General features: G+C 49.1%; 12 non-coding genes and 1 pseudogene across 12 annotated transcripts; all 13 read right to left on the minus strand.

The window, feature by feature from the left end:
• Nucleotides 1-2,201: 2,201 nt before the first annotated feature.
• LOC134990424 (U1 spliceosomal RNA) lies at nucleotides 2,202-2,365 on the minus strand. The gene has a single exon (XR_010195242.1). It is a non-coding gene; the product is annotated as a U1 spliceosomal RNA (small nuclear RNA).
• A 670-nt stretch (nucleotides 2,366-3,035) lies between these two features.
• Nucleotides 3,036-3,198, minus strand: LOC134990361 (U1 spliceosomal RNA). Its single transcript, XR_010195190.1, has one exon. It is a non-coding gene; the product is annotated as a U1 spliceosomal RNA (small nuclear RNA).
• A 142-nt stretch (nucleotides 3,199-3,340) lies between these two features.
• LOC134990444 (U1 spliceosomal RNA) lies at nucleotides 3,341-3,504 on the minus strand. Its single transcript, XR_010195261.1, has one exon. It is a non-coding gene; the product is annotated as a U1 spliceosomal RNA (small nuclear RNA).
• Nucleotides 3,505-4,178: 674 nt separating this feature from the next.
• LOC134990395 (U1 spliceosomal RNA) lies at nucleotides 4,179-4,341 on the minus strand. Its single transcript, XR_010195219.1, has one exon. It is a non-coding gene; the product is annotated as a U1 spliceosomal RNA (small nuclear RNA).
• A 152-nt stretch (nucleotides 4,342-4,493) lies between these two features.
• Nucleotides 4,494-4,657, minus strand: LOC134990448 (U1 spliceosomal RNA). The gene has a single exon (XR_010195265.1). It is a non-coding gene; the product is annotated as a U1 spliceosomal RNA (small nuclear RNA).
• Nucleotides 4,658-5,331: 674 nt separating this feature from the next.
• LOC134990377 (U1 spliceosomal RNA) lies at nucleotides 5,332-5,494 on the minus strand. Its single transcript, XR_010195206.1, has one exon. It is a non-coding gene; the product is annotated as a U1 spliceosomal RNA (small nuclear RNA).
• Nucleotides 5,495-5,646: 152 nt separating this feature from the next.
• Nucleotides 5,647-5,810, minus strand: LOC134990453 (U1 spliceosomal RNA). Its single transcript, XR_010195270.1, has one exon. It is a non-coding gene; the product is annotated as a U1 spliceosomal RNA (small nuclear RNA).
• A 698-nt stretch (nucleotides 5,811-6,508) lies between these two features.
• LOC134990399 (U1 spliceosomal RNA) lies at nucleotides 6,509-6,645 on the minus strand (annotated as a pseudogene).
• Nucleotides 6,646-6,797: 152 nt separating this feature from the next.
• LOC134990450 (U1 spliceosomal RNA) lies at nucleotides 6,798-6,961 on the minus strand. The gene has a single exon (XR_010195267.1). It is a non-coding gene; the product is annotated as a U1 spliceosomal RNA (small nuclear RNA).
• Nucleotides 6,962-7,635: 674 nt separating this feature from the next.
• LOC134990383 (U1 spliceosomal RNA) lies at nucleotides 7,636-7,798 on the minus strand. The gene has a single exon (XR_010195212.1). It is a non-coding gene; the product is annotated as a U1 spliceosomal RNA (small nuclear RNA).
• Nucleotides 7,799-7,950: 152 nt separating this feature from the next.
• On the minus strand, nucleotides 7,951-8,114 carry LOC134990425 (U1 spliceosomal RNA). The gene has a single exon (XR_010195243.1). It is a non-coding gene; the product is annotated as a U1 spliceosomal RNA (small nuclear RNA).
• Nucleotides 8,115-11,354: 3,240 nt separating this feature from the next.
• LOC134990451 (U1 spliceosomal RNA) lies at nucleotides 11,355-11,518 on the minus strand. Its single transcript, XR_010195268.1, has one exon. It is a non-coding gene; the product is annotated as a U1 spliceosomal RNA (small nuclear RNA).
• Nucleotides 11,519-12,192: 674 nt separating this feature from the next.
• Nucleotides 12,193-12,355, minus strand: LOC134990384 (U1 spliceosomal RNA). The gene has a single exon (XR_010195213.1). It is a non-coding gene; the product is annotated as a U1 spliceosomal RNA (small nuclear RNA).
• Between the last annotated feature and the right edge of the window lie 57 nt (nucleotides 12,356-12,412).

Here is a 12,412-nt window from a genome sequence, read left to right on the forward strand (position 1 = left end):
CCACCTGTTGTTCGCATTGTGCGTTGGAAGGCACAAATTAAGCAGACGGGAGGAGAAGTCAGGATAGTGCGCAAGGGCATTCTTTTCTCTTAGTCCGGGGGCAAGGCTTCAAAATGGGGTCTGCAATGGAGGAGACACAGGGGGCGTGGTCACAGCAGCTTTTCTCTACAGTCTGCACCAGCAGGAGCCTACACCATTTTTTATGATCACGCTGAACTGCAGTGCGACTGCAATTACAGCATGGTCAAGAAGGGAGGCGTCATGCTGGGTGGCCATGCCCTGTCACTGTGCAGGAGCCAGCACCGCTCACACACTAGTCCCCGGGTGCAGCCCCCAACCCCCGGGACACCCGGAGCAACAAAATGTAGATTCAGGCCACCAGGCCACGCCCCTACCTATGAAACCATGCCTCCTTTTTACCATTGCGCTGTTTATCTGCGCGCACTGCATTACAATCTCCCTCGCCACCTCTCTGGGTGTCACCAGTGATAGTGACACCTCTGCCATGCTTGTAGCAGCTGGTCCTAAGATCTACGCCTCAAGCCCTGAGTGTTTGCCCTTGTGACTTGTTGATCATCATAGCGAAGCAGATGCTTACAGAAAACTGCAGGGGCTTAGATTGAAAATAAAAACAATTGATGGGTATAAGGTAGAGAGGAGTGGGTTCGGTTCTCCGAGAACCGAATTCCCCACGAACTCCACGTGGTTTACATTGGTCCGAGGCAGGCTCGGTTGTTCCTGCCTGACTCGGAAAACCTGAACAAGGGAAAATGTCATCATCCCGCTGTCAGATTCTCGTGAGATTCGGATTCCATATAAAGAGCTGCGCGTTGCTGCCATTTTTACTCGTGCATTGAAGAGAGAGCGGAGAGGACGTGGCTATGTTCTCTCAGTGGAAATCTCAATATCAGTGCTCAGTATCAGTGGTTACTTATTGCTGCTCAGTAATACTAGTAGTGTGTCTCTCCTGCTCAGTGTCAGTTCTCAGTAGTATCCTCATCAGTGCTCAGTATCACTGCTCATTGTCTTGTGCTGCATTGTGGTGCTCAGCATACTACAGTACATTACTAATAGTCCAGTGCTGCATCTTGCTGCTCAGTGTCAGTTCTAGTATCCTCATCAGTGCTCACTATCACTGCTCATTGCATTGTGGTGTTCTGTATACTACAGTAACATAGTAATATAGTATATATAGAGGAGCGGGTTCGGTTCTCCGAGAACCGAATTCCCGACGAACTCCACGTGGTTTACACTGGTCCGAGGCAGGCTCGGTTGTTCCTGCCTGACTCGGAAAACCTGAACAAGGGAAAATGTCATCATCCCGCTGTCGGATTCTCGCGAGATTCGGATTCCATATAAAGAGCTGCGCGTTGCCGCCATTTTTACTCGTGCATTGAAGAGAGAGCGGAGAGGACGTGGCTATGTTCTCTCAGTGGAAATCTCAATATCAGTGCTCAGTATCAGTGGTTACTTATTGCTGCTCAGTAATACTAGTAGTGTGTCTCTCCTGCTCAGTGTCAGTTCTCAGTAGTATCCTCATCAGTGCTCAGTATCACTGCTCATTGTCTTGTGCTGCATTGTGGTGCTCAGCATACTACAGTACATTACTAATAGTCCAGTGCTGCATCTTGCTGCTCAGTGTCAGTTCTAGTATCCTCATCAGTGCTCACTATCACTGCTCATTACATTGTGGTGTTCTGTATACTACAGTAACATAGTAATATAGTAACATATGGTAACATAGTTTTTGAGGTTGAATAGAGGCAAATTGCCCATCGTGTTCAACCTGTTTTAAGTTGTGATGATTCTACATACTTGCTGAATAATGTTTTATGACTAGTTAGCTACTATAACTCATGTTACCCCCGGATTAACCATGTTGATATTTTAAGTATTATAACCTTGGATAGCTTTTTCATTCAGAAATGTATCCATTCCTTTTTTAAATCCAATTACAGAGTCCGCCATTACCACCTTCCCTGGCAGGGAATTCCACATCCTGATTGCCCTAACAGTGAAGATCATAGTATCTCACCTGGCAGGTAAGTAGGAGTTGGGCTAGAGCTGTGGAGGATTGCTGCTCGGGCACCCCCTGTCAAGTGAAGGAGATCCAACTGAGGCAGCACAAGGGAACTCTCGAAAGAAGAACAAGGCTAGAGGAAGATCTGAGACAAAGAAATCTGACTTTTACCAGAGCTGACCAGAGGAAAGCACAAACACAGTCCCCCACTACCACAAATAATGCTGTCGAGTTTCCCACATTTGGGGAAATCACAGGGGTCAGCATACCCAGAGTGCAATGAATGAACCTCACCCTGGGAGAACAATCTTCATGACCATGGTATCTCCTATGCAAAATAAGTATGATTTGGGATAGGGCTGGGGAGGGCCGCTGCTCAGGCACATCTCTGTCAAGTAAAGGAGATTCAACTGAGGCAGCACAAGGGAACTCTCATCTGGGGACAACAACTGCAGGGAGAACACATATTTTCAGATGAACATGGGAGGGCAGAAGGCTGCCTAATACTGAAGCACCCCCAAACAACAAACCAAATGCAACTACTAGTGCAAGCATTCCTGGGGGAAGGCCTGCAGCAGACGGATTTGCATATGGTGATGTCATCCAAGCAGTGGGTCAAAGTTGGCTTCAACCCTCGTCTGCATATGAAAATAAAAAAGGGGTGTGCAGGGCATGGCTGCCTTTTGCGGCGCTTGGATGACCCCTAGTTCGCATTAAACACCTCCACCCTCCTTCGGTGTGGGGCTCATGTTGGCTATGCCCCAGCCCCTGAAGCATTCAAGCTGATTTCTTGCAGCAGCTGGGCACTGTAACAGCTCCAGAGCTGCTCTGTAAAGCAAGTAAAAGGGTGTGGGCCCTGCAGCACTACCTGTAGTTTGCATTGTGCGTTGGAAGGCACAAAGTAAGCAGACGGGGAAGTCAGGATAGTGCACAAGGGCATAGAAGGGAGCGGCTGAAGAAAAGAGAAGTGGAAACAGACAGCAAACTAGGCTGGAGAGAGACCTGAGACAAAGAGATCTGAATTATACGAGAGCCGACCAGGGGAAACACAAATTATGCAGTCAAGTTTCCCACATTTGGGGAAATCGCAGGGGCAGCACACCCAGAGTGCAATGGGTGAGCCTTGCCCTGGGAGAAGCACCTTCATGATCATAGTATCTCACCTGGCAGGTAAGTAGGAGTTGGGCTAGAGCTGGGGAGGGTCTCTGCTCGGGCACCCCCCTGTCAAGTGAAGGAGATCCAACTGAGGCAGCACAAGGGAACTCTCAAAAGAAGAACAAGGCTCTGAAACAAAGAAATCTGACTTTTACCAGAGCTGACCAGAGGAAAACACAAACACAGTCCCCCACTACCACAAATAAAGCAGTCGAGTTTCCCACATTTGGGGAAATCACAGGGGTCAGCATACCCAGAATGCAATGAATGAACCTCACCCTGGGAGAATAATCTTCATGACCATGGTATCTCCTATGCAAAATAAGTATGATTTGGGATAGAGCTGGGGAGGGCCGCTGCTCAGGCACATCTCTGTCAAGTTAAGGAGATTCAACTGAGGCAGCACAAGGGAACTCTCATCTAGGGACAACAACTGCAGGGAGAACACATATTTTCAGATGAACATGGGAGGGCAGAAGGCTGCCTAATACTGAAGCACCCCCAAACAACAAACCAAATGCAACAACTAGTGCAAGCATTCCTGGGGGAAGGCCTGCCGCAGATGGATTTGCATATGGTGATGTCATCCAAGCAGTGGGTCAAAGTTGGCTTCAACCCTCGTCTGCATATGAAAACAGAAAAGGGGCGTGCAGGGCATGGTGGCCTTTTGCTGCGCTTGTCTGACCCCTAGTTTGCATTAAACACCTCCACCCTCCTTCGGTGTGGGGCTCATGTTGGCTATGCCCCAGCCCCTGAAGCATTCAAGCTGATTTCTTGCAGCAGCTTGGCACTGCAACAGCTCCAGAGCTGCTCTGTAAGGCAAGTAAAAGGGTGTGGGCCCTGCAGCACTACCTGTAGTTTGCATTGTGCATTGGAAGGCACAAAGTAAGCAGACGGGAGGAGAAGTCAGGATAGTGCACAAGGGTATAGAAGGGAGCGGCTGAAGAAAAGAGAAGTGGAAACAGACAGCAAACTAGGCTGGAGAGAGACCTGAGACAAAGAGATCTGAATTATACGAGAGCCGACCAGGGGAAACACAAATTATGCAGTCAAGTTTCCCACATTTGGGGAAATCGCAGGAGCAGCACACCCAGAGTACAATGGGTGAGCCTTGCCCTTGGAGAAGCACCTTCATGATCATAGTATCTCACCTGGCAGGTAAGTAGGAGTTGGGCTAGAGCTGGGGAGGGTCGCTGCTCGGGCACCCCCCTGTAAAGTGAAGGAGATCCAACTGAGGCAGCACAAGGGAACTCTCGAAAGAAGAACAAGGCTAAAGGAAAATCTGAGACAAAGAAATCTGACTTTTACCAGAGCTGACCAGAGGAAAGCACAAACACAGTCTCCCACTACCACAAATAATGCAGTCAAGTTTCCCACATTTGGGGAAATCACAGGGGTCAGCATACCCAAAATGCAATGAATGAACCTCACCCTGGGAGAAAAATCTTCATGACCATGGTATCTCCTATGCAAAATAAGTATGATTTGGAATAGGGCTGGGGAGGGCCGCTGCTCATGCACATCTCTGTCAAGTAAAGGAGATTCAACTGAGGCAGCACAAGGGAACTCTCATCTTGGGACAACAACTGCAGGGAGAACATATATTTTCAGATGAACATGGGAGGGCAGAAGGCTGCCTAATACTGAAGCACCCCCAAACAACAAACCAAATGCAACAACTAGTGCAAGCATTCCTGGGGGAAGGCCTGCCGCAGAGGGATTTGCATATGGTGATGTCATCCAAGCAGTGGGTCAAAGTTGGCTTCAACCCTCGTCTGCATATGAAAAGAGAAAAGGGGCGTGCAGGGCATGGTGGCCTTTTGCGGCGCTTGGCTGACCCCTAGTTTGCATTAAACACCTCCACCCTCCTTTGGTGTGGGGCTCATGTTGGCTATGCCCCAGCCCCTGAAGCATTCAAGCTGATTTCTTGCAGCAGCTGGGCACTGTAACAGCTCCAGAGCTGCTCTGTAAGGCAAGTAAAAGGGTCTGGGCCCTGCAGCACTACCTGTAGATCGCATTGTGCGTTGGAAGGCACAAAGTAAGCAGACAGGAGGAGAAGTCAGGATAGTGCGCAAGGGCATAGAAGGGAGCGGCTCAAGAAAAGAGAAGTGGAAACAGACAGCAAACTAGGCTGGAGAGAGACCTGAGACAAAGAGATCTGAATTATACGAGAGCCGACCAGGGGAAACACAAATTATGCAGTCAAGTTTCCCACATTTGGGGAAATCGCAGGGGCAGCACACCCAGAGTGCAATGGGTGAGCCTTGCCCTGGGAGAAGCACCTTCATAATCATAGTATCTCACCTGGCAGGTAAGTAGGAGTTGGGCTAGAGCTGGGGAGGGTCGCTGTTCGGGCACCCCCCTGTCAAGTGAAAGAGATCCAACTGAGGTAGCACAAGGGAACTCTCGAAAGAAGAACAAGGCTAGAGGAAGATCTGAGACAAAGAAATCTGACTTTTTCCAGAGCTGACCAGAGGAAAGCACAAACACAGTCCCCCACTACCACAAATAATGCTGTCGAGTTTCCCACATTTGGGGAAATCACAGGGGTCAGCATACCCAGAATGCAATGAATGAACCTCACCTTGGGAGAACAATCTTCATGACCATGGTATCGCCTATGCAAAATAAGTATGATTTGGGATAGGGCTGGGGAGGGCCGCTGCTCAGGCACATCTCTGTCAAGTAAAGGAGATTCAACTGAGGCAGCACAAGGGAACTCTCATCTGGGGACAACAACTGCAGGGAGAACACATATTTTCTGATGAACATGTGAGGGCAGAAGGCTGCCTAATACTGAAGCACCCCCAAACAACAAACCAAATGCAACAACTAGTGCAAGCATTCCTGGGGGAAGGCCTGCAGCAGATGGATTTGCATATGGTGATGTCATCCAAGCAGTGGGTCAAAGTTGGCTTCAACCCTCGTCTGCATATGAAAAGAGAAAAGGGGCGTGCAGGGCATGGCGGCCTTTTGCAGCGCTTGGATGACTCCTAGTTCGCATTACACACCTCCACCCTCCTTCGGTGTGGGGCTCATGTTGGCTATGCCCCAGCCCCTGAAGCATTCAAGCTGATTTCTTGCAGCAGCTGGGCACTGTAACTGCTCCAGAGCTACTCTGTAAGGCAAGTAAAAGGGTGTGGACCCTGCAGCACTACCTGTAGTTCGCATTGTGCGTTGGAAGGCACGAAGTAAGCAGACGGGAGAAGTCAGGATAGTGCGCAAGGGCATAGAAGGGAGCGGCTCAAGAAAAGAGAAGTGGAAACAGACAGCAAACTAGGCTGGAGAGAGACCTGAGACAAAGAGATCTGAATTATACGAGAGCCGACGAGGGGAAACACAAATTATGCAGTCAAGTTTCCCACATTTTGGGGAAATCGCAGGAGCAGCACACCCAGAGTGCAATGGTTGAGCCTTGCCCTGGGAGAAGCACCTTCATGATCATAGTATCTCACCTGGCAGGTAAGTAGGAGTTGGGCTAGAGCTGGGGAGGGTCGCTGCTCGGGTTCCCCCCTGTGAAGTGAAGGAGATCCAACTGAGGCAGCACCAGGGAACTCTTGAAAGAAGAACAAGGCTAGAGGAAGATCTGAGACAAAGAAATCTGACTTTTACCAGAGCTGACCAGAGGAAAGCACAAACACAGTCTCCCACTACCACAAATAATGCAGTCAAGTTTCCCACATTTGGGGAAATCACAGGGGTCAGCATACCCAAAATGCAATGAATGAACCTCACCCTGGGAGAAAAATCTTCATGACCATGGTATCTCCTATGCAAAATAAGTATGATTTGGAATAGGGCTGGGGAGGGCCGCTGCTCATGCACATCTCTGTCAAGTAAAGGAGATTCAACTGAGGCAGCACAAGGGAACTCTCATCTTGGGACAACAACTGCAGGGAGAACATATATTTTCAGATGAACATGGGAGGGCAGAAGACTGCCTAATACTGAAGCACCCCCAAACAACAAACCAAATGCAACAACTAGTGCAAGCATTCCTGGGGGAAGGCCTGCCGCAGATGGATTTGCATATGGTGATGTCATCCAAGCAGTGGGTCAAAGTTGGCTTCAACCCTCGTCTGCATATGAAAAGAGAAAAGGGGCGTGCAGGGCATGGTGGCCTTTTGCGGCGCTTGGCTGACCCCTAGTTTGCATTAAACACCTCCACCCTCCTTTGGTGTGGGGCTCATGTTGGCTATGCCCCAGCCCCTGAAGCATTCAAGCTGATTTCTTGCAGCAGCTGGGCACTGTAACAGCTCCAGAGCTGCTCTGTAAGGCAAGTAAAAGGGTGTGGGCCCTGCAGCACTACCTGTAGTTCGCATTGTGCGTTGGAAGGCACAAAGTAAGCAGACAGGAGGAGAAGTCAGGATAGTGCGCAAGGGCATAGAAGGGAGCGGCTCAAGAAAAGAGAAGTGGAAACAGACAGCAAACTAGGCTGGAGAGAGACCTGAGACAAAGAGATCTGAATTATACGAGAGCCGACCAGGGGAAACACAAATTATACAGTCAAGTTTCCCACATTTGGGGAAATCGCAGGAGCAGCACACCCAGAGTGCAATGGGTTAGCCTTGCCCTGGGAGAAGCACCTTCATGATCATAGTATCTCACCTGGCAGGTAAGTAGGAGTTGGGCTAGAGCTGGGGAGGGTCGCTGCTCGGGTACCCCCCTGTAAAGTGAAGGAGATCCAACTAAGGCAGCACAAGGGAACTCTCGAAAGAAGAACAAGGCTAGAGGAAAATCTGAGACAAAGAAATCTGACTTTTACCAGAGCTGACCAGAGGAAAGCACAAACACAGTCCCCCACTACCACAAATAATGCAGCTGAGTTTCCCACATTTGGGGAAATCACAGGGGTCAGCATACCCAAAATGCAATGAATGAACCTCACCCTGGGAGAAAAATCTTCATGACCATGGTATCTCCTATGCAAAATAAGTATGATTTGGAATAGGGCTGGTGAGGGCCGCTGCTCAGGCACATCTCTGTCAAGTAAAGGAGATTCAACTGAGGCAGCACAAGGGAACTCTCATCTTGGGACAACAACTGCAGGGAGACCACATCTTTTCAGATGAACATGGGAGGGCGGAAGGCAGCCTAATACTGAAGCACCATCAAATATCAAACCATGGCCCTCATTCCGAGTTGATCGCTCGCAAGGCGATTTTAGCAGAGTTACACACGCTAAGCCGCCGCCTACTGGGAGTGAATCTTAGCTTCTTAAAATTGCGACCGATGTATTCGCAATATTGCGATTACAAACTACTTAGCAGTTTCAGAGTAGCTTCAGACTTACTCGGCATCTGCGATCAGTTCAGTGCTTGTCGTTCCTGGTTTGACGTCACAAACACTCCCAGAGTTCGCCCAGACACTCCCCCGTTTCTCCGGCCACTCCTGCGTTTTTTCCGGAAACTGTAGCGTTTTTTCCCACACGCCCATAAAACGGCCTGTTTCCGCCCAGTAACACCCATTTCCTGTCAATCACATTACGATCGCCGGAGCGAAGAAAAAGCCGTGAGTAAAAATACTTTCTTCATTGTAAAATTACTTGGCGCAGTCGCAGTGCGAATATTGCGCATGCGTACTAAGCAGAATTTCACTGCGATGCGATGAAATTTACAGAGCGAACGACTCGGAATGAGGGCCCATATGCAACAACTAGTACAAGCACTCCTGGGGGAAGGTCTGCAGCAGACGGATTTGCATACGGTGATGTAAATCCAAGCAGTGGGCCAAAGTTGACTGGAACCCTCATCTGCATATGAAAAGAGAAAAGGGGCATGCAGGGCATGGCGGCCTTTTGCAGTGCTTGGATGACCCCTAGTTCGCATTAAACACCTCCACCCTCCTTTGGTGTGGGGCTCATGTTGGCCATGCCCCATCCCCTGATGCATTCAAGCTGATTTCTTGCAGCAGCTGGGCACTGTAACAGCTCCAGAGCTGTTCTGTAAGGCAAGTAAAAGGGTGTGGGCCCTGCAGCACCACCTCTTGTTCGCATTGTGCGTTGGAAGGCACAAATTAAGCAGACGGGAGGAGAAGTCAGGATAGTGCGCAAGGGCATTCTTTTCTCTTAGTCCGGGGGCAAGGCTTCAAAATGGGGTCTGCAACGGAGGAGACACAGGGGGCGTGGTCACAGCAGCTTTTCTCTACAGTCTGCACCAGCAGGAGCCTACACCATTTTTTATGATCACGCTGAACTGCAGTGCGACTGCAATTACAGCATGGTCAAGAAGGGAGGCGTCATGCTGGGTGGCCATGCCCTGTCACTGTGCAGGAGCCAGCACCGCTCACACACTAGTCCCCGGGTGCAGCCCCCAACCCCCGGGACACCCGGAGCAACAAAATGTAGATTCAGGCCACCAGGCCACGCCCCTACCTATGAAACCATGCCTCCTTTTTACCATTGCGCTGTTTATCTGCGCGCACTGCATTACAATCTCCCTCGCCACCTCTCTGGGTGTCACCAGTGATAGTGACACCTCTGCCATGCTTGTAGCAGCTGGTCCTAAGATCTACGCCTCAAGCCCTGAGTGTTTGCCCTTGTGACTTGTTGATCATCATAGCGAAGCAGATGCTTACAGAAAACTGCAGGGGCTTAGATTGAAAATAAAAACAATTGATGGGTATAAGGTAGAGAGGAGCGGGTTCGGTTCTCCGAGAACCGAATTCCCCACGAACTCCACGTGGTTTACATTGGTCCGAGGCAGGCTCGGTTGTTCCTGCCTGACTCGGAAAACCTGAACAAGGGAAAATGTCATCATCCCGCTGTCAGATTCTCGTGAGATTCGGATTCCATATAAAGAGCTGCGCGTTGCTGCCATTTTTACTCGTGCATTGAAGAGAGAGCGGAGAGGACGTGGCTATGTTCTCTCAGTGGAAATCTCAATATCAGTGCTCAGTATCAGTGGTTACTTATTGCTGCTCAGTAATACTAGTAGTGTGTCTCTCCTGCTCAGTGTCAGTTCTCAGTAGTATCCTCATCAGTGCTCAGTATCACTGCTCATTGTCTTGTGCTGCATTGTGGTGCTCAGCATACTACAGTACATTACTAATAGTCCAGTGCTGCATCTTGCTGCTCAGTGTCAGTTCTAGTATCCTCATCAGTGCTCACTATCACTGCTCATTGCATTGTGGTGTTCTGTATACTACAGTAACATAGTAATATAGTATATATAGAGGAGCGGGTTCGGTTCTCCGAGAACCGAATTCCCGACGAACTCCACGTGGTTTACACTGGTCCGAGGCAGGCTCGGTTGTTCCCGCCTGACTCGGAAAACCTGAACAAGGGAAAATGTCATCATCCCGCTGTCGGATTCTCGCGAGATTCGGATTCCATATAAAGAGCTGCGCGTTGCCGCCATTTTTACTCGTGCATTGAAGAGAGAGCGGAGAGGACGTGGCTATGTTCTCTCAGTGGAAATCTCAATATCAGTGCTCAGTATCAGTGGTTACTTATTGCTGCTCAGTAATACTAGTAGTGTGTCTCTCCTGCTCAGTGTCAGTTCTCAGTAGTATCCTCATCAGTGCTCAGTATCACTGCTCATTGTCTTGTGCTGCATTGTGGTGCTCAGCATACTACAGTACATTACTAATAGTCCAGTGCTGCATCTTGCTGCTCAGTGTCAGTTCTAGTATCCTCATCAGTGCTCACTATCACTGCTCATTACATTGTGGTGTTCTGTATACTACAGTAACATAGTAATATAGTAACATATGGTAACATAGTTTTTGAGGTTGAATAGAGGCAAATTGCCCATCGTGTTCAACCTGTTTTAAGTTGTGATGATTCTACATACTTGCTGAATAATGTTTTATGACTAGTTAGCTACTATAACTCATGTTACCCCCGGATTAACCATGTTGATATTTTAAGTATTATAACCTTGGATAGCTTTTTCATTCAGAAATGTATCCATTCCTTTTTTAAATCCAATTACAGAGTCCGCCATTACCACCTTCCCTGGCAGGGAATTCCACATCCTGATTGCCCTAACAGTGAAGATCATAGTATCTCACCTGGCAGGTAAGTAGGAGTTGGGCTAGAGCTGTGGAGGATTGCTGCTCGGGCACCCCCTGTCAAGTGAAGGAGATCCAACTGAGGCAGCACAAGGGAACTCTCGAAAGAAGAACAAGGCTAGAGGAAGATCTGAGACAAAGAAATCTGACTTTTACCAGAGCTGACCAGAGGAAAGCACAAACACAGTCTCCCACTACCACAAATAATGCAGTCAAGTTTCCCACATTTGGGGAAATCACAGGGGTCAGCATACCCAAAATGCAATGAATGAACCTCACCCTGGGAGAAAAATCTTCATGACCATGGTATCTCCTATGCAAAATAAGTATGATTTGGAATAGGGCTGGGGAGGGCCGCTGCTCATGCACATCTCTGTCAAGTAAAGGAGATTCAACTGAGGCAGCACAAGGGAACTCTCATCTTGGGACAACAACTGCAGGGAGAACATATATTTTCAGATGAACATGGGAGGGCAGAAGACTGCCTAATACTGAAGCACCCCCAAACAACAAACCAAATGCAACAACTAGTGCAAGCATTCCTGGGGGAAGGCCTGCCGCAGATGGATTTGCATATGGTGATGTCATCCAAGCAGTGGGTCAAAGTTGGCTTCAACCCTCGTCTGCATATGAAAAGAGAAAAGGGGCGTGCAGGGCATGGTGGCCTTTTGCGGCGCTTGGCTGACCCCTAGTTTGCATTAAACACCTCCACCCTCCTTTGGTGTGGGGCTCATGTTGGCTATGCCCCAGCCCCTGAAGCATTCAAGCTGATTTCTTGCAGCAGCTGGGCACTGTAACAGCTCCAGAGCTGCTCTGTAAGGCAAGTAAAAGGGTGTGGGCCCTGCAGCACTACCTGTAGTTCGCATTGTGCGTTGGAAGGCACAAAGTAAGCAGACAGGAGGAGAAGTCAGGATAGTGCGCAAGGGCATAGAAGGGAGCGGCTCAAGAAAAGAGAAGTGGAAACAGACAGCAAACTAGGCTGGAGAGAGACCTGAGACAAAGAGATCTGAATTATACGAGAGCCGACCAGGGGAAACACAAATTATACAGTCAAGTTTCCCACATTTGGGGAAATCGCAGGAGCAGCACACCCAGAGTGCAATGGGTTAGCCTTGCCCTGGGAGAAGCACCTTCATGATCATAGTATCTCACCTGGCAGGTAAGTAGGAGTTGGGCTAGAGCTGGGGAGGGTCGCTGCTCGGGTACCCCCCTGTAAAGTGAAGG

This window comes from Pseudophryne corroboree, unplaced genomic scaffold (genome assembly GCF_028390025.1).
Source record: "Pseudophryne corroboree isolate aPseCor3 unplaced genomic scaffold, aPseCor3.hap2 scaffold_1164, whole genome shotgun sequence".
NCBI classification, from domain to species: domain Eukaryota; kingdom Metazoa; phylum Chordata; class Amphibia; order Anura; family Myobatrachidae; genus Pseudophryne; species Pseudophryne corroboree.